Consider the following 17658-nt stretch of genomic DNA (forward strand, 5'->3'; position numbering starts at 1 on the left):
CAACTCAGACGTTTCTCCGCCCCGCTCCCTTTGATTCCCACCCCCTGGTAGCCATCAGCTCCAACCCCGTACAACACACTGGAAGGGGTCTCACTGGCTCATCTGGCCTTCCTGGGTCGCCAAGGTCCTACCCGCCTTGGTCGCCCAACCAGACCATCTCCCAGTTGCCTCCAGACACTGTCACCATTAGCCACCAGGGGTGAATCTCCTTGAAGGGGGTCGCAATTCCCGCTCACCGTGAGCTTCAGCAATCCCTGCGGACAAGCACATCATCCCCACCCACAAAACCCACATGACTCCCCCCACCCCATCGGCCTTACATGTGACACCTGCATTTCTAACACTTCACCGACCATGACCTTCCCTGTTACCACACCATGTCCAATAAAAAAATCAATGTGTGCATCATACATTTCACTTCTTAACTTGAAACAACTCACACAGCACTTCTCACCCGATCCACGCACCAGCCATTGGACAGCCACTTGTGCCCGCTTTGTTACCAATTACCCACTGTCCCTATTGTCACTCTAAAACCCAGCAGAACTTACAAAGCCATGCCAATTTTCCCACAATTCACTATTTTCACCAAATGAGGCACTTCGCCACAATCTCACCAGCCGAGCATGGCCCTATATGCTCAGCGTGATCTTGTCTCCCCGACCCCCGACAGCGATTTCCAGACTCGACCTATGTAAGGGCACCTCGGATAGACCTGGCGGTTCAGCAGGAGGATTCATCTCCTGAAGCATTTGGGTAATGCCAATTTCTCCCAGCCCCCCTCCCTGATCCCGAATCTCCGCCTGTCGGATCGTCACCGATGGCTTCTCGGACACCCAACCCGGCCGACTCCACGAGGCCAGCCTGGCCGCGCACTCGGCCGCTCGGTGCACAGTGGGTGGATCCTGTAGCTCCACTAGCGCTCGGACTTCAGGGTCCAGAAGAACAGCTAAAAATTTCTCTAGTGCCAGTCTGTCCCACGCCTCCACTGTTAGGTCCCGATACGCGATCTTGACTGATTGGTAAATGTCCTGTGCCAGTTCCTGCACTGTCTCGCCCGACTTTAATTTGCGGTGCTGGAGCTGGGCCCGCACCAGATCACAATTTGTTGCGAACCCAAATCGACGGCTCAACGCCTCGCAAATGTGGGAGCTGGTCAACATCCCCTCTGCGATCACGTTTAACACATCTGCGGCTGGTCCCCGCAACGTTGCCACCAAATTCCCTGTACGTTCCCGCTCATTCCACCCGTTTAGTCGGGAAACGCACTCAAATTGCGTCAGAAAAGCTTCAACGCTCCCTGACCCGTCAAAATTTACCAGGGGGATCACTTTTCCGGTGGCCCGCTTCCCAGTTTCTCCTTTGTCCGAAGGGATCAAACACCCTTGTGGCTGCGTATCCAATTTCGGAGCCCACTGTGGCCAAAGATCTTTTGTGGTAAGGGTCTCATGGGTCAATTTTGCCTCCTGTTCCAAACGTTGAATGGACCGATTCACCTCTTCCCGCAGGATCTTCTGGGCCTGCACAACCTCCTCCAAGGCTCTGTCGTGAGTTTGTAGCTGCTCCTCAACCAACCCGGACACCCTACTTACAAAAGACGGCTCTACCAGGCCTTTATCCAAGTCTTCATCTTGGCTCATAATGTTATCTTGTTCGTCCAAACAAGCCTCCAATCCTTTTACCTCCTCCGCCAAATTCATCCCTTGCATCCTCAGCTCTCCCCACTCTTCAACCTGCAGCTGCATACGAGCATCCACACAGGCATGATGACGTTCCAGGCCTTCATCCACTTTATCAACCCAAATGTTCGTTGCATCAATTTTATCTACCAATTTTTTTCGTATATTTTCCCCCTCCAATGTAATTACCTTCGCATTCTGCGAAAGGTTATGTTTTGGTTGGCGTGTATTTATTTATTTATTTATTTGTTTGTAATCTTGTGATTCGTATAACTCAAAAAGTATTAAACCGAATTGCATGAAATTTGGTGGGATGATTGGTTATTAGCCAGGAATCATTCGATTAGATTTTGGGATCGTTCGGGTCAAAGGTCAAGGTCAAGGTCACGAAAAGGTCAAAATCGTCTTTTTACGATAACACGGTCAATTTTTATTCAATTTGCATGCAACTCACGCCAAAATGTTCAGAATTCAACGCCTCATCTTGTGATATGCAATATGATACAATGACGCCCATACTCTTGTTACCGGTTAGGGGTCAAAGGTCAGGGGGGTCACGACCTTGAAAAATATGCGGATTTTGTCATAACGCGGTCAATTCTTGTCCGCTTTACATGAACCCAGCACCAAAATGTTCAGAATTTAATGCCCAATCTTGTGACACAATGACGTCATAACACATGTCACCGGTTGGGGTAAAATGTCGGGGGGGGGAGGTCACGCCCTTGAAAAATATGCGGTTTTCGGCACAACTCAGTCAATTCTTATTCGATTTGCATGAAACCAGCATCAAACGAGATTACCTTCTCTTGTTGAAACGTTGTATTCACCGAGCTTGCGAGTGAAGACTCGCCAAAATGACGCGAGTTGATTGTTGTTTAGTCCGTAGCCCCCGAAAGTCGGGGGGGGGGGGTAATGACATTATAGATATGTGGTTTGTGTCATAAGACCATTCATATAAAACCAGTTCCCCACACTCATACCAAGAACAAAAAAAGTAGTGGCGGCGAAGGTATGCGCTCTATGAGTGCCCGTTCTAGTTTCTACCTTTGTTTCCTCCAATCTATCCTCAAATTTACTTTGTATTTCCCCCAATTTAACACCCACACACTCCTGCATCTCAGTTTTCATTTTCTCCATCTTTTCCCCCAATTCATCCCTCATTAAATCAATCCGTGCACCCAACTGTTCCCCCATTACCCCCCAATTGATCTGTCATTTCTGCCCCCTGTGCCGTCATTTCTGCCCTCTGTCACGAATTGATTTTCCATTTGTGCCGTCATTTCTGCCCTCTGTGTCACGAATTGATTTGCCATTTGTGCCGTCATTTCTGCCCTCTGTGTCACGAATTGATTTGCCATTTGTGCCGTCATTTCTGCCCTCTGTGTCACGAATTGATTTGCCATTTGTGCCGTCATTTCTGCCCTCTATGTCACGAATTGATTTTCCATTTGTGCCGTCTTGTCCCCTATTAAACGTTCCAACATTGTCTGGATCGATATCGCGCCGGTTTCCGGTGCAGCCGGCTCCGTTACGGGCGATGAAGCACGGTCCACGCTCGGAATGGGGGAGGTTCCGATCCTTCCCCGTCTCTCCCTTCTTCCCCCGACTCGCTGCCAGACACATGGCCTTCCTCCTCCAACATCTGCACATCCGCCATGGTGCAGAAGTCCCGTTTGCCGCCAATTAAATTTAATTTGAAAACTCCCGAGAAAATTTTCCCGCGCTCGCACGCTTTTCTGTAGTAATTTTATATTCCAATTTGTGGCGAGATTTTAATCCTGATATATTCTCCCGATACCAAATATAATTTAGAGGGGTTCGAACATCCAACACCCTGACACCAATGTGACGTCCACGGGACTTGAACAGTCCCGCCAACGTAGAATGAGCCGAAACGATGGAGGCCGTTTATTTTTTATAACCCAAAGATGGCGGTTTTAATCGCTCTACAGCAAACGGGACGAGGAAGGTGGCACGAGTCGCTTTTCACTGAGTTAATAATGTTTATTTCTCCAACCAGAAATAATAAGACTCGGCAAGAGGAGGGATCCAGGGCAATTCGACGGGATGGTGGTGTGGGTTCGGGCGTGGGGAAAACACAAACAATTCCAATGGATATACAAATCTCAAACCCTCTAAGGCGCCAGGTACACACACACACACACACACACACACACACACACACACACACACACACACACACACACACACACACACACACACACACACACACACACACACACACACACACACACACACACACACACACAAAACGTAGCTGGTCCTGGTGGTCAGGCTGGCCCATGGTGTCGACGCAACAGTCCCTGGATTGGCGCCGGACGAGCTGGCGTTGCGCTCGTCAGGGGCAGGAGACACCGTGGTGCTGTTCCTGGTGGTGTCGACCTCCTGGTGTCGGCCCAAGACTGCTCACAGCCGCCAGGGAGCCAGTTCTGGCGCCAAGATGCGAGCAGGAGAGGGAGGCAGTACGCCCGCCGTTCGGTCCCGTACTCCGAGCCAGTAGAACTCCAGAGCCAACCGAGGTGAGGCACGAGGCACAGCAAGGCCACGAGACACGACGAATCGAGGAACGAACCAGCGCCACAAGAGAGCACGCTCCAAGACCAACAGCCTCGACAAGACGCTTTCTTTTTATGACTCCTCTTCCACTTCTTTTTCCGAACAGAACCTTTTTATACTCGAGTCCTCGTCACTTCCAATCGAGCCGTTTTATTGGCCCTCCGCCGTCGCCTTCCGCCAATCGTGATCAAGGGGCGGAGCCATCCGCAGCACTGTCCTGTTACGTCACGGCAAGCCTCCAGGGAATAATAAAAGGGTTTACGCAGACACACTTACCCTAACCCGTCTCCCTATCTAATTACGTGACAATTATCATTTCCCCCTTAAAGAAATGGACATTTACTAGATAACTTATCACCACTGAATTGCTACTTATTACATCGAGATCCTGGTAAACTCAAACAGCATGGCATACCTAATTAAACATCCTAATTACCCTTTGAATGCATACCCCCCCCCCCTCAGACGTAACAATAACATTGTTTCTGCGAACAACCCTTTCCTCCATATATCCCTCTCTCCCTCTCTCCCTTTCTCTTTCTCTTCCTTTTTTTCATTTATTCAATCATTTTATTTCTCTTGTGTCCAGCTATTTCCACACCTGTAATTTTACTCTTCCATGCACCTTCATTTTGAATCCACAAAAGATGTAAGCGTTTTCATCATGTTTGTGTTTCCCAAGCATTAGTTTCCAGCACTTTCTTATTTATTCGTTATAAGTTATCGCATCAGTCCCATTTTAACTGGCTTAGTCTGCCTGGAATGAATCATTGCTGTTTACTTAGTATAGCTATCATCCATCAGTGTGGGGTGAAAGCCAGCAGATTATTGGCTTAATGGATTTATCTTCTCTAACTACTTGATCTTGGTTGGGGGATGGGTGGTGGTTGGAAATAGTGGCTTCCTACAGGTCTCTTACATGTTTAGGTCTACCCGGGGAGGTTTCATCTGTTTCAGAGTGAAAGGAAATTTGTAGTTTTGCCAAGTACAAGGTGTTTGAAAGTATAGCATGTGGTATTGATTCGATCAGTTTGTGAAAATACCAGATGTGTCAAAAACATACTTTTATACCAGTTCTGATATTTTCACTACCCGAGTACAGCACCTGTAAAGATGTGTTTACGCACTTTTGGCATTCATTCCCTTTCCTTGTCCCTTCGCTCCAGTCGGTTCCACTGGAGTCCTCGGGAGAGAATTTGACATTTTAAACATTCATACAAGAATCACAAACACACATTTCCTCGCATCCTCAATTAAGATTTTTTGAACTCATCTGTTTAAGTCATGACCACAACGATCAATTATGTCCACTGTAAGCTAAACAACAGATTTTGACATTTTAACTAAGAACAAGTTTTGTGAAAATAATTATTATCAAGAACGAATACTTGATCACACTGCAATGTGAAAAGGCGTTCAATGTAGATTATAAATATGGTTTCGATTTAATGTTATTTTTTTTAACATGAGTCTGAAAACAAACCTGTAGATTAACAGAACTTTCGCTCTGAATTGGTCCCGATCGCACACGTGCAGAGAGGAGTGAGATTATTTTTTACGATATCTACCTGGCAAGTGAAACAAATTTTTAAATGATTACAAACAGGAAACTTACTGTTATAAAGGACACAAACAACAGGCACAAATAACTAATGTAACGAGTTAAATAATGTGTTGTATAAGACGGTGCGTCAACGTTGATATACTTCCAAAAAAAAATTTCGACAACCTTTAAAAACCTTTATTTTATTTTGATAATTGAATAATATACTTGAACAATGTAGAACACAAATCACCTTATTGACACTTCCAAAACTATTCCGTTTGGCAGTACTTGGACAAAATATTCAATCATCTCGACCAATCAAATTTGCTGCTCGCGGATCCCGTTTGTGTCCTATTTTCTCAAGACTGTGCGGGGTTAGGTGTTCTATGAACTCTCTAGCTTCTTTATGTATTTATGGACTGGAGTGGCTGGCCGAGGATGTTTAAAGGATGGCCTAAAGGTGCACATGACCTAAAGGTCCCGCCTCTGAACTGTTCATTCTGGGTTCGAATCTCGACCGACCGATAAAACTGCCATCCTGGTTTTCGCAGAGAGGGTGAGGCATTAATGTGTAGCATCCCTCGGGTGGACATTAAACTGGGTGTCTCATTTGTTGGTATTAGTCAATGGATGTTAAAGCTCCCACGGTATTCTTAACAAAGAGTTGATGAGTTATCGCCGGCACCCTGAACAAATTACAAATTCCTGCCTGGACTACAGACAGCAAGTTGTCTCGTGTTCTCGGAGGTTCCTTGGCACCAGGTTGGACTGCTTGCTATCTTAGAATGTGATTGCTGTCTGAGTAACAGCTTCTGTGCTATAAACAAACTGACCAGGTGGTTATCATGTGTGCTATGTGCATAGCAGTCGTCTTCAAATATGAAGAGCAACCTACACACAAACACACACACACACACACACACACACACACACACACACACACACACACACACACACACACACACACACACACACACACACACACACACACACACACACATTTATTTAATGTGGTATGATGACTTTGATGAGAACGAAAGCAAAACATCTTGAACCTCTTCACTTTAGACTAATTCATATTTAATCTTATCATGTTAAGATTGTTGTAACAAGGCCAGTTCAAGGGTAACGCAGAGTATATATGGTATAACCTGAAAACAAAGGGTGGCGACAAACAAATGGGTAAAAGTTAAGGATATTATAGACCAACACCACGGGTTTAATTAAGAAGATGGAAGAGCTTGAGGCGAAGGTAGATAGCAAGGAGTATGATATAGTTGCAGTAAGTTGGACTTGGTTTAATGAGGAGAGTAATTGAAGGGCAGGATTAGAAGGCTACAGGATGTATCGGTATGGTATGAAAGCGAAGATAGGAGGAAGTGTAGCAATCTGGGAACAAGACTATATTGCATGGAGAATAATGAATCATATTAAGGAGGGAATTTATTTGAAGGATTGTGTGTGGAATGAGATTAGTGATTCTTATTTATAGAAATCTCCCCAAACAAGCCAGAAAGCCACTCGAGGTAAGAAGCCACATGAAAATTTGATAAAGTTCAAGCAAAACAAACAAAAGAAAGAGGAGAAGATTAAGGAAACATCCAAGGCACAGACATAGAAGTCCCAAAAAAAAAAACAATCAAGAGAGGTGGTGGTAATGGTCTTGCTCAAAATACAAGACAAAAATTAAAAAAATTAAAAAATTATGTATTCCATCGTCTGAACTCCTCCGCAGTCACAGAGTGCGTCCGGCCTCATCCTCCATCGGTGGAGGGTACTACCGCAAAGGCCCTGTCCAGTGCAGAGCCTGTTGGGGACAGTCCATTGCCTGTTTATCATGGTGATGGAGATGGTAAGTAGGAAGGTGAGCTTGAGGGATAGTATGGTGAGGATGTTGAACGCAGATGATCTGGCTGTTGTGGTGGAGAGTGGGCGGGAGATGCAGGAGGTAGTGGGTGAGTGAAAGGAGGAATTTGGTAAGCACGTCTGAAGATGAGTATGGATAAGACTGAGGTGATGTGGGTCTAGCAGCAAAGAAAATATATGAATATCAGGTTAGAGGGGAAGGAGATCAGACAAGGAAATAGGTTTGAGTGTCTGGGGAGAACAGTGACCAGGGATGGTAAGTCCGAGGCAGAGGTGTGGAGGAGGATTCAGGTGGGTTTGAATACATGGAGGAGGGTGGAGGGAGTAATGGCAGACAGTAAGATATCAAGAAAATTGAAAGGGAAGGTTTTGATGATGTGTGTAATGCTGACCTACCATTATGGTCTGGAAACGGTGGCACTGACAGAGAGACAACAAAAGAGGCTGCAGGTTTGCGAGAACAATTGGGTCAGGAGGATTGCAGGAGTGAAGAGGGTGGATAGGAGGAGGAAGGATGAACTGAGGAAGGGGAATGGTATGCAGATGAGCTTGGTGGAAAGATTGGTGAAATGCTGGCTGAGATGGGCTGGACACTTAGTGCAGATTGAGGAAGAGAGAATGGCAAAGAGAGTGTGTGAGGGAGCAAGAAAGTGTGAAAAGAGGTAGACCGCAGTTAAGATGGGAGTATTGTGTGAGTAGGGATATCTGAAAAGTAGGGATGGTTGGAGAGTGGAGAGAGTTGGCTGATGACAGAGGGATGTGGAGAAGTATCATGGTCAAGAAGCTTGGTGCCATCAAGCCTTACCCATTATAAAGGGAAGAGGAGGAGAAGAATGAGTGTGGAATCATTAATGAGTTTGATGGGAATGTTTGTTGATAGCATTATGGCAGGAGCCGTGGAAATTCTGCGCAATGTAAAATGTGACTTTGAGACCTTAACCACTTTCTTCTTCAAGTCTGCATCCCTCCACCTCCTCCCAACTTCAAGTCCGCATCCCCCCCCCTTTACAACACCAAGCTTGCACCCCTCCCTCCTCCAAACTCCAAGTCCACATCCCTCCACCTCTGCCAACTTCAATTCCACATCCAAACCCCTTCCCATCTCCCAACTCCAAGTTTGCATCTCTCTCTTCCCTTTCAACTCCATCTCCGCATCCCACCCCCCACCTTCCAACACCAAGCCTGCACCCCTCCTTCCTCCGAACTCTATTTCCACATCCCCCCTCTCCCAACTCAAATTCCAATTCTGCATCCCCCCCACCCACTCCAATTTCGCATCTCTCCCCCCCCCAACTCCAAGTTCATATCCCTCCCCCTCTGCCAGCTCCAATTCCACATCCAAACCCCTTCCCACCTCCCAACTCCAAGTTTGCATCTCTCTCTTCCTTCTCAACTCCATCTCTGCATCCATCCCATCTTCCAATTCCATCTCCGCACCCCCCCTTCTCTCCAAACTCCAATTCCTTCCCCATGCCCCAACCCAACTCCAAATCTGCATCCCTCTTTCCTCCCTTGCAAATATTGACGCACAGACTGATTAGACCAGGAGAAACCTCTGTCTTTGTCTCTGGATGTTTGTCGATGGTGGTTATCTCCATACGTTGGTTATATCTGCAAGTATCAGGATGGTGGTGATGCTTGGATATGGGTTATTTCCATACGTGGCTGATGGTGGTTATATCCGGGTGGTGTTTGTTTCCGGACCTGTTTGGGCGGTATTTGTCTCTGGACGTTTCTGAGCAGTGTTTGTCTCCAGACATGTACAGATGGTATTTATCTCCAGACGTGTCCGGGCAGTGCGTAAGCCTGGATGTGAGTTTGTCTACAGACATGTCCAGGTGGTGTTTGTTTCCGGGCGGCTTGGCTCCAGACATATCCGGGCTGTGTTTGTCTCCGGACGTGTCTGGGCGGTGTTTGTCTCCAGACAGTGTTTGTCTCCGAAAGTGTCTGGGCGGTGTTTACATCAGGGTGGCAGTTTGTCTCCGGTTGTGTCCAGGCGGTGTTTGACTCCGGACAGCTTCGCTCCAGATGCATCTGGGCAGTGTTTGTCTTGGACGACTTCACTCCGGATGCGTACGGGAGGTGTTATCTCCAGACAGGAGTTTGTCTCCGGATGTGTCCTGGCAGTGTTTGTTTCCAGACTGTGTTTATCTCTGGATATGTCTGGGCGGTGTTTGTCTCAGGGCGGTATTTATAGTATGACCAGTAGAAAATGGATTTCAGACATTATTTTGTTTCAATCTTCACTGTTATTCTATGCAGAAGCATTTTGATGAGACATTATGAATCGTTTAATGCTCCACCGCACATCTGCATTCCCTTCCTCTCACCTCAAGCTGTCTTCCCTTCACTCATCCCCCTCACCCACCGTCCCTCCTCTCTTTCCCCCTCCACCTCCTCACTCCCTCCTACCTCTCTATCTCTCCTGCTCTTTTTCTCCTCCCTCATAGTAGTCCCTTCAGCAAAGTGATGGCTGGTATTTGATAGTATAAAATAATCAATTGCTTTGGAAACAGTCACGAGGACAAAGGAAAACATGATCGCTCATTCACTGCTGACGTTAGAAGTTTAAAAAACCCCACCACCAATCATCATCATAAGACACAGGATGAAACTTTGCCACCACAACACCCGTAACCAAGCATGCAGGCATGTACACACACCCAGAGAGAGTCCCTTTGCAGATCCAAATCTACCCATATGTACCTTTATCTTGTAGCAACTGCCAACTGTACATCCCGATCGGGACACAAACTATACCGCTATGACTGTATGGCACTCGGCAAGTGGCTTAAGCACTTAAGCAAGCACTCCAATTAAATAGTTGAAAAGAACGGCTGGCTTGGTAAGCGATAGCAAGCTGACTGGTAATGGCACATACCCACAAAAAAAAACATCGTTGGTTTCTTAACATTTCCAGATTTCACTCCAGATTTTGAGTTATTCAGTCCACGTGATCCGATCCTCCAAACTCAAATTATATTTCCATTATATACTTTAATTAGTCTGAGAGAGGAGGTCAGAGAAAATCCCATCGTATACTGCATGAAATCATTCCCAGCTCCTCATTTCCTCATTTGAAAACTATAGCACTTCCAAAAGTGATTTATACAGCAAATCAGAGGTATGTCGATCAGGCATTCAATGCTATGAGTGAGAAAAGTGGAAAACAATTACATTTTGAGCATTTTATCGTTAATTAAACCATTGCAGCCTGTTCCAACTCAAAGCATTTTTGAGCAGGCTGAACAAAATGGCGAATTAAAACGCCAGCGAAGTATCAGAGGATGCGCCTTAAGACCCCATCGAGAGCGAGATGTCCGAGGATGTGCTTGATAAAAGATATAATTAAATAATGCCGTTAATTACCTTCAAAAGTGGTGTTTTAGTTAACCTAAACACCCAATTTTCACTCATGCACTTTGAGTTAGTTCCCTTGATATGCATGCAAAGTTTCAGGCTGCTCGGTTTCATGGTTTTGGAGTTATGGAGGATACACACACACACACACACACACACACACACACACACACACACACACACACACACACACACACTGACCGACTGACACACAAACACACACATTTATTAGTATATATATATATATATATATATATATATATATATATATATATATATATATATATATATATATATATATATATATATATATATATATATATATATAGATATTGTTACGGTTGTGGAAATTCGCAAACCACCATTCAGGGCCCGTAGGTGAGATAACTCTAAGTACATGTGTAGTTAGCCCCAAACCCGTTGTTTAGAGGAATTTATGTGATTCATTCGGGCTGCGACGCTTTAAGATAGCCGTTTTTCTGTTCTATCTTTATTTTGAACCAACCACGTCTCAACCGCCATAACCATCAAACCACCACTGATAAACCCTCCACCACCCTCACCTCTCTCCTTCTACGGCCATTCCCGCACCACCTGTGAACACTGAGTGTCGGGCTGTCTTGGGCTCGTTCAACGATATGCACCGAGCCGCGAGTGCAAATAGCGGCCTTTCCGAGGGAGAATTCGGATCAAGAATGCTACACGCCCACTTCTGATCCGTCCAATCAGCAAGCGCGGAGCGGCTTGGCCCCGCCTCCAGGCACGTCTGTGTGAAATCCATATATGCAAATTCTAGGATCAGGGGAGGTTCACGCCCACTTTTCCTCCGTCCAATTGGCGAGCGTGGCTCCGCCCCCAAGGTCATTCTGATCCGGATATTTGCATATTGTTTCTCCTGCCGGCCTATAAAAGGGCGAGAACCAGGCGAATCGTGGCAGAGTCAGTTTTGGTGGAAGTCAGTTTTTGGTTGGAAAGCAGAGTGTGGCAGCGGCAGAGTGTGGCAGAGAGTGGAGTCAGGTGGCGAAGGCATCGAGTCGGGTTCTGCAATCGGCTGAGGAGAGTTTTGGGAAGAGGCCAAGGAGCTCGGCTCTGAGGCGAGAAGGACGGCGGTCGGCGACTATGTCGCGGTGGGAGATCGCTCGTCGCGGGACCCAAGCCAGCCAGCCATTCTCCCTCCCCCAGGGCATCAACAATTCCCCCTTTTCCCCCGCGCTGAGATAGTGCAACAAAGGGGGCCCCATTCCCACCCCACTTCAAGTGTCGTGCCAACGAAACCCGCAAAGGAGCACGGAGTCGGGGCACAGCCACGCGGCCACGTCTGCGGCTCGTCCGCCAACACGTCACGAGGACGCGGGTAGGACCCACCCGGTCTCGCGGACCTGGCCGCTCCTTCAGGTCCCGCGCACATATTGGCCTACAGGCCCGTCTGCCCCCTTGTCTATGAGGGTGGCTTCTTTCCTTTGCTTTTGAGTAAATGTGTGTTGGCGCCGTCTGTAAAGTAGAACTGTATAAATGTTGCCGTGTGTGCGCGTATTCGGTTGTAACTCTGCGTCGTTGTTTCTTTTGTTTTGCTGCTACATGTGCATTTTTGACTGTTTGGCTGTATATGTGTGCTCTCCGTGTGTCGCGTAATAAATGTGCATTGTGTGAACTGTTTTCCCGTTTCGCTTCGTCTTTTCTTTATTGACCCTCCATCCTGCTTCACGTAAAGGGTTTGTAGTGGGCTTAATATGCCCGATAATTAATCAGCACCGTCGAGGCCGACGATAACACTGCTCGGTTATCCCGATAGCACGGAACGGACCGCTTAAGTGGTTCGTGTCCGGAGTCGGCTTGCGGCGAGGTACGATCGCCCGGTCGACCATACGCGCAGGTACTTAGGGAGATTGAATTTGACGAGCAACCCTATCCTGCGTGGGTGGGCAATTGGCACGGTTGTGGTGGGCTTAAACCCCCACCCGTGACTAGCTCCCGGCGTCGTTCCGAGAGGGTCATGACAGAATTGTCCATTCTGGTGGGCGAGGCGGCCGCCATTCGAGTCGAGCGGCCGATCGCACGCCGGCGGGCGCGAATTCGCAACAATCTATATATTTTAAGGAAGTTTGTAGAAAAGCCCACAAGAGAGGTCAAGGGGGATGAGAGGGAGTCTGAGGTCGCCGAGGGGGGGGGGGAGGTTGTGGTGTTTTTGACACTATATAAAGCAATTATCCCAATTTGGAGGAGGAGGTGGAGGTAGCAGAACATCTGGGGACAAGTCACTACTTTGTTATATCGTCTCCTTTTTGGTCTTGCACCCTCTGCTCTTTCCATGCTCTGTCCCCCCCCTCCCCTCACCACCCACAGATTTCTGCAGGGTGCATGTAGTCCACCATAATCTCCCTTCTGGTGAAACTCCCAAAATCCAGAATCACTTCTTACCTCCACTCCTTTATTTCTCCTTTTTTTAACCCCACTTGTGGAATCAACTTCCACATTCTTTTCAATGTCATTCTTCCCTCTGGGTCTTCAAGGCGGCTGTTCACCACCATCTCATATCATCCCCCCTTCCAAAACCATGATCTTTTCTCCCACCATTAACCCTCCCCAAGCGAAACTCTTTCCAAATTTCTCGTTTTTCTTTCTTAAGAGTTTGTTTCTTTCTCCATCTTGTCCACCCCGTGTGTCCTCCCTTACCCCCTCATTCCTTAGTTCTCCAAATCTCCCTCTATTTTGCCCATCATGCCGACTGTTGATGTGTACCCCCTCCCCCTCTCTTTCTCTACTATTTCTTTTGTTCTGTTACATCTGATCAATTCTGTGTTCCAGCTCCTCCACGAGCCTCAACTTTGTATGTGAAGAGTGTGTTCCTACAGAAGTGATAGCTTGAGAGATTGGAGAAGTTTCATCCATTTCTTCCTTTCATTTTTGATTTTCTCGAATAAAAATGCTGCGTCAACACGAAACGACCCTCATGGATTGTGCTTTCTTGGACGTGCTATGAAACCCACTAAATGAGAGATCAAAAAGAGTTCGGTAATTAAAATCGTTTGAGTTTCCAATAATTCACAGCCGAGCAAAAGGGCGCGGTGTCACAAAAGCTGACACCGTCAGCATACAGATCGAGTGACTGACATCATCATGGCCCACTCTCCCAGAAAACTGAAAATATGACTTTGCTCGAATCTCACAATAACAAAGGTTGTGATAGCAAAATGTTCCAGCCATACACTGGGAAGAAAAGACAAACCGAAAATATCCAAACACATGAGCAGGTGTTTTGTCCTCTGATGCTGCAACACAGCGGAATCCCTGCCCCGGCGTTCCTTGTTTCGTATCCAATCATGCTTTAACCCCAAACATACAAACATGCTGCTCGAGAGAACACTGATGTTTGTTATGGTCTCTTGCTGTTTGATTTCATATTTTTGGTCCTTTGCACAAAGCTTCACACAAGAGGCATTTATTTATATTTGTTTGGTCAACAGTAAGTGCAACCAAGTGCTGATGTCCTCTGCACCATGGTTGAGCTGTTCTTTCCAGAGAACAAGACATGACTTTGCTGCACTTTCTCCTCAAACCCCCTGAGTTTTTCTGCATATCTGAGATAACAAGGAAATGTAATATAACGTGACGTCATTATTTCCTTCGAGGAAGCAGGCGTTCCATTCAAAACATGAGGAACGGCCAGTTTGGTGCTCCAATCTGAGCGCTCAGCTCATGATGCTGGAATCCCAGATTGAAATCCCATACACAGTGTTGACTTGTCGGTTGTTCAATCAAGTATTTGTTTACAATGATGTTTCTTTGTCCTTCATTGTTGCGCAACTCCTCTATGAGCCCTTCGATCACGATGTAATAAATAAATAAATCCCACAAAAGCTGACTGGACTGTCGATTTCGGGATTATAAAAAATTACACGCCAGGCAATCGGGTTATTAACAAGTAAACGAAATTTGAAAATGTCCATAAAACCATCCACAAAGTACGTCCTTTGTTTTGCTCCCAAACTCGTCATGATCGCAGCTTTTGATAGCGTTCTGCCTCCAACGGTTCAGAAACACAAACGGTGACCTCATTTTCATCTTCATTTAACGCCATCATGATATTTGTCGCATTGGATTATATCTATCTATCTATTTATTTCTAAAACTCTCATCTTGTATATATGTATGTGTGTATGTATGTATGTATGTATGTTCCCAAAATACAGCCAAAACAGTACACGATAGCGCAAAAATTTTAGGGCCACTTTATTCACCATTCTCCTGCGGTGTGCAGTATCAAGTTTTGTTCAAATCAGGCAACGAAAAAAATTATTAAAAAATCAATTCCCAATTCAGTCAAGGATTCTTCGGGAGAATTTGATCAATGCAAACAACCTCAGCGGTATAGTTCGCTGGAGCTATCTTTTAAAAAGAATTTTGTTTTAATATCTTTTTTGAAATGATTTTGTTATTCAACCGCTGTCAACGGGAACCCAACGGGTTCATGGGTCGTCTAGTATTTAATTAAAATAGGACATTGAAGTTTGTATGATGATGATTATATAATATAAACGACATCATTTCATATTCTCACCAATTGTGTGCATGTATGACAATGTCGAGTTCGTTATTACCCTCGCCGAAAGAGAGGGTATTGCCTTTGTGTCCGTTTGTCTGTCTGTCTGTAAGTCCATTTATTTGTCCACACAGAACTCTAGTGTTTTTCTCTGCAACCACTTGTCTGATTGAGACGACATTTTCACCATCGGAGCGACTACTCATGCAGAATATTTTATTGATAATTATGACGTCATAGGTCACGTTGTATGGCAGCCATGGTGGAAAAATGGAAAAACTTTGGACTTCTGCATCTCAGAAACTGCACCAAGGAAAAAATTGCAACTTGGCACATGCCAAGTGCTCCTCATGGGGACTAAGTGTGATTTTTTTTCTGACGTCATAGGTGCCTTTGCTATGATGTCATAATTGCATGTGCAGAGCGCTACATCTGATCAGTATATTAAATCTTTGAGGGTCATCTGGGGATAAAATGGTCAACAGAAAAAAAAATTGATGACATCATCAGTCACGTGATTCGGCAGCCATATTGTTTTTGTTTTTTTTAAACCTTCAAAAATCTTCTCTGAAGTTGCCGAACAGATCGAGGTGAAACTTTACAAGTATGACGTGGTATTGATGGGAAATATATATATTTTAAATTTCAACCTGATCAGATACCTGGTCTAGCAGCCGGAATTATTTATTTATTTATTTTGATCAGGGTTCCTTTTGATTTTATTTTAATTTTTTTTGAACAAATCTCACTTCGCTGTGCCTGGTTGGGTTTGAGGGTAGAGGAGTAGCAGCTGCAATGGGAATCTTATCCAGGTGCCTCCTGATGAGTTAATCTTTGCTTTTTGCTTGTTTTGGTTCCTTCTGATGACTCCAATGCAGGACTGTACCGATTTTGTCTTGCATTTGATTTGAATTGAATTCAATTTAATCCCATTCTAAATTCAGTTGAATAATAATAATAAATGTCATGGGTCAGGGTTAAGGTGTCCAATTAAAGCGGGACGTCTTCGTACCCGGTCATCACTGCCAGCAGTTATAAAAGTTGCAGTTCTAGTTCTCTGTCTTTTAATTATGTAACACACCAGTACACAAAACACAACACAAAACAAGTCCTGGCAAGGGTCTGCATTCTCTGATTGCTCTTTTTGTTGTTTATTTATTGTTCACAGTCAATCATACGCCTTATCATGTTATTCGTGTTATCGAAATCGTCAGGTGTGTTCATTTTTATCATATAGTCGAGTAAATGGAGCAACAGATACTGTATGTCTTGTCGTTTCCATCACATATACATGTCCACCCACTCGACCCGCTTCTTCATAACCACCTCCACCACCCCCTCGCCTCCTTCTCCACCCTTCCCTTCTAATTAGAGCCCCAAGTAAGCTTCACCTGCTCCAGCGCTTGAGGGTCCAGGTGTTCCTGCTGGTCCGGTGCCATGAACTGCAGCTTTTTCGGACTTCGTTCCTCCATCATGGGTGTCAACAACTCTCTCTCTCTCTCTCTCTCTCTCTCTCTCTCTCTCTCTCTCTCTCTCTCTCTCTCTCTCTCTCTCTCTCTCTCTCTCTCTCTCTCTCTCTCTCTCTCTCTCCGCACGGCTCTTTCAAGACACGAGGGCGGGACGCACAGGATGGTGTGCTGTGTGGGACTACATTAATGGTCGGGTGGGGGGACAGGGAGGGACAATGCAGAATGGCCTGGAATACAGCCATTTGGCAGAAATGCATTCTCGTGTTGCCAAGGAGACCACCACTACCAGGGTTCTGTAAGTCGCAGGATGCACAAGAAGCTTCATGAAGAATCCCCCAGTTTTCAGATTGTAAAGCATACACTGTGATGCCACCATTCAGCAAATTTATGTGAACTCTCTCTCTCACACACACACACCTGTGAATACATTGTTCAAATACAAGGAAATGGTCTCACAATCGAGGAGGCAAACAGTCAATAAATAATAACAATAGTGATGATTGAACTATTGGTAAACATGTCCCAGCGTCTATATATGCATCCCTCACAACAGATTTCTACCTAATTAAATTAATATAATTGTGAATATTATACATGCAGGATATATATATATATATA

The sequence above is a fragment of the Eptatretus burgeri genome, chromosome 4, assembly GCF_056783735.1.
Source record: "Eptatretus burgeri isolate ZD-2024b chromosome 4, Ebu_testis_v1, whole genome shotgun sequence".
NCBI classification, from domain to species: Eukaryota; Metazoa; Chordata; class Myxini; order Myxiniformes; family Myxinidae; genus Eptatretus; species Eptatretus burgeri.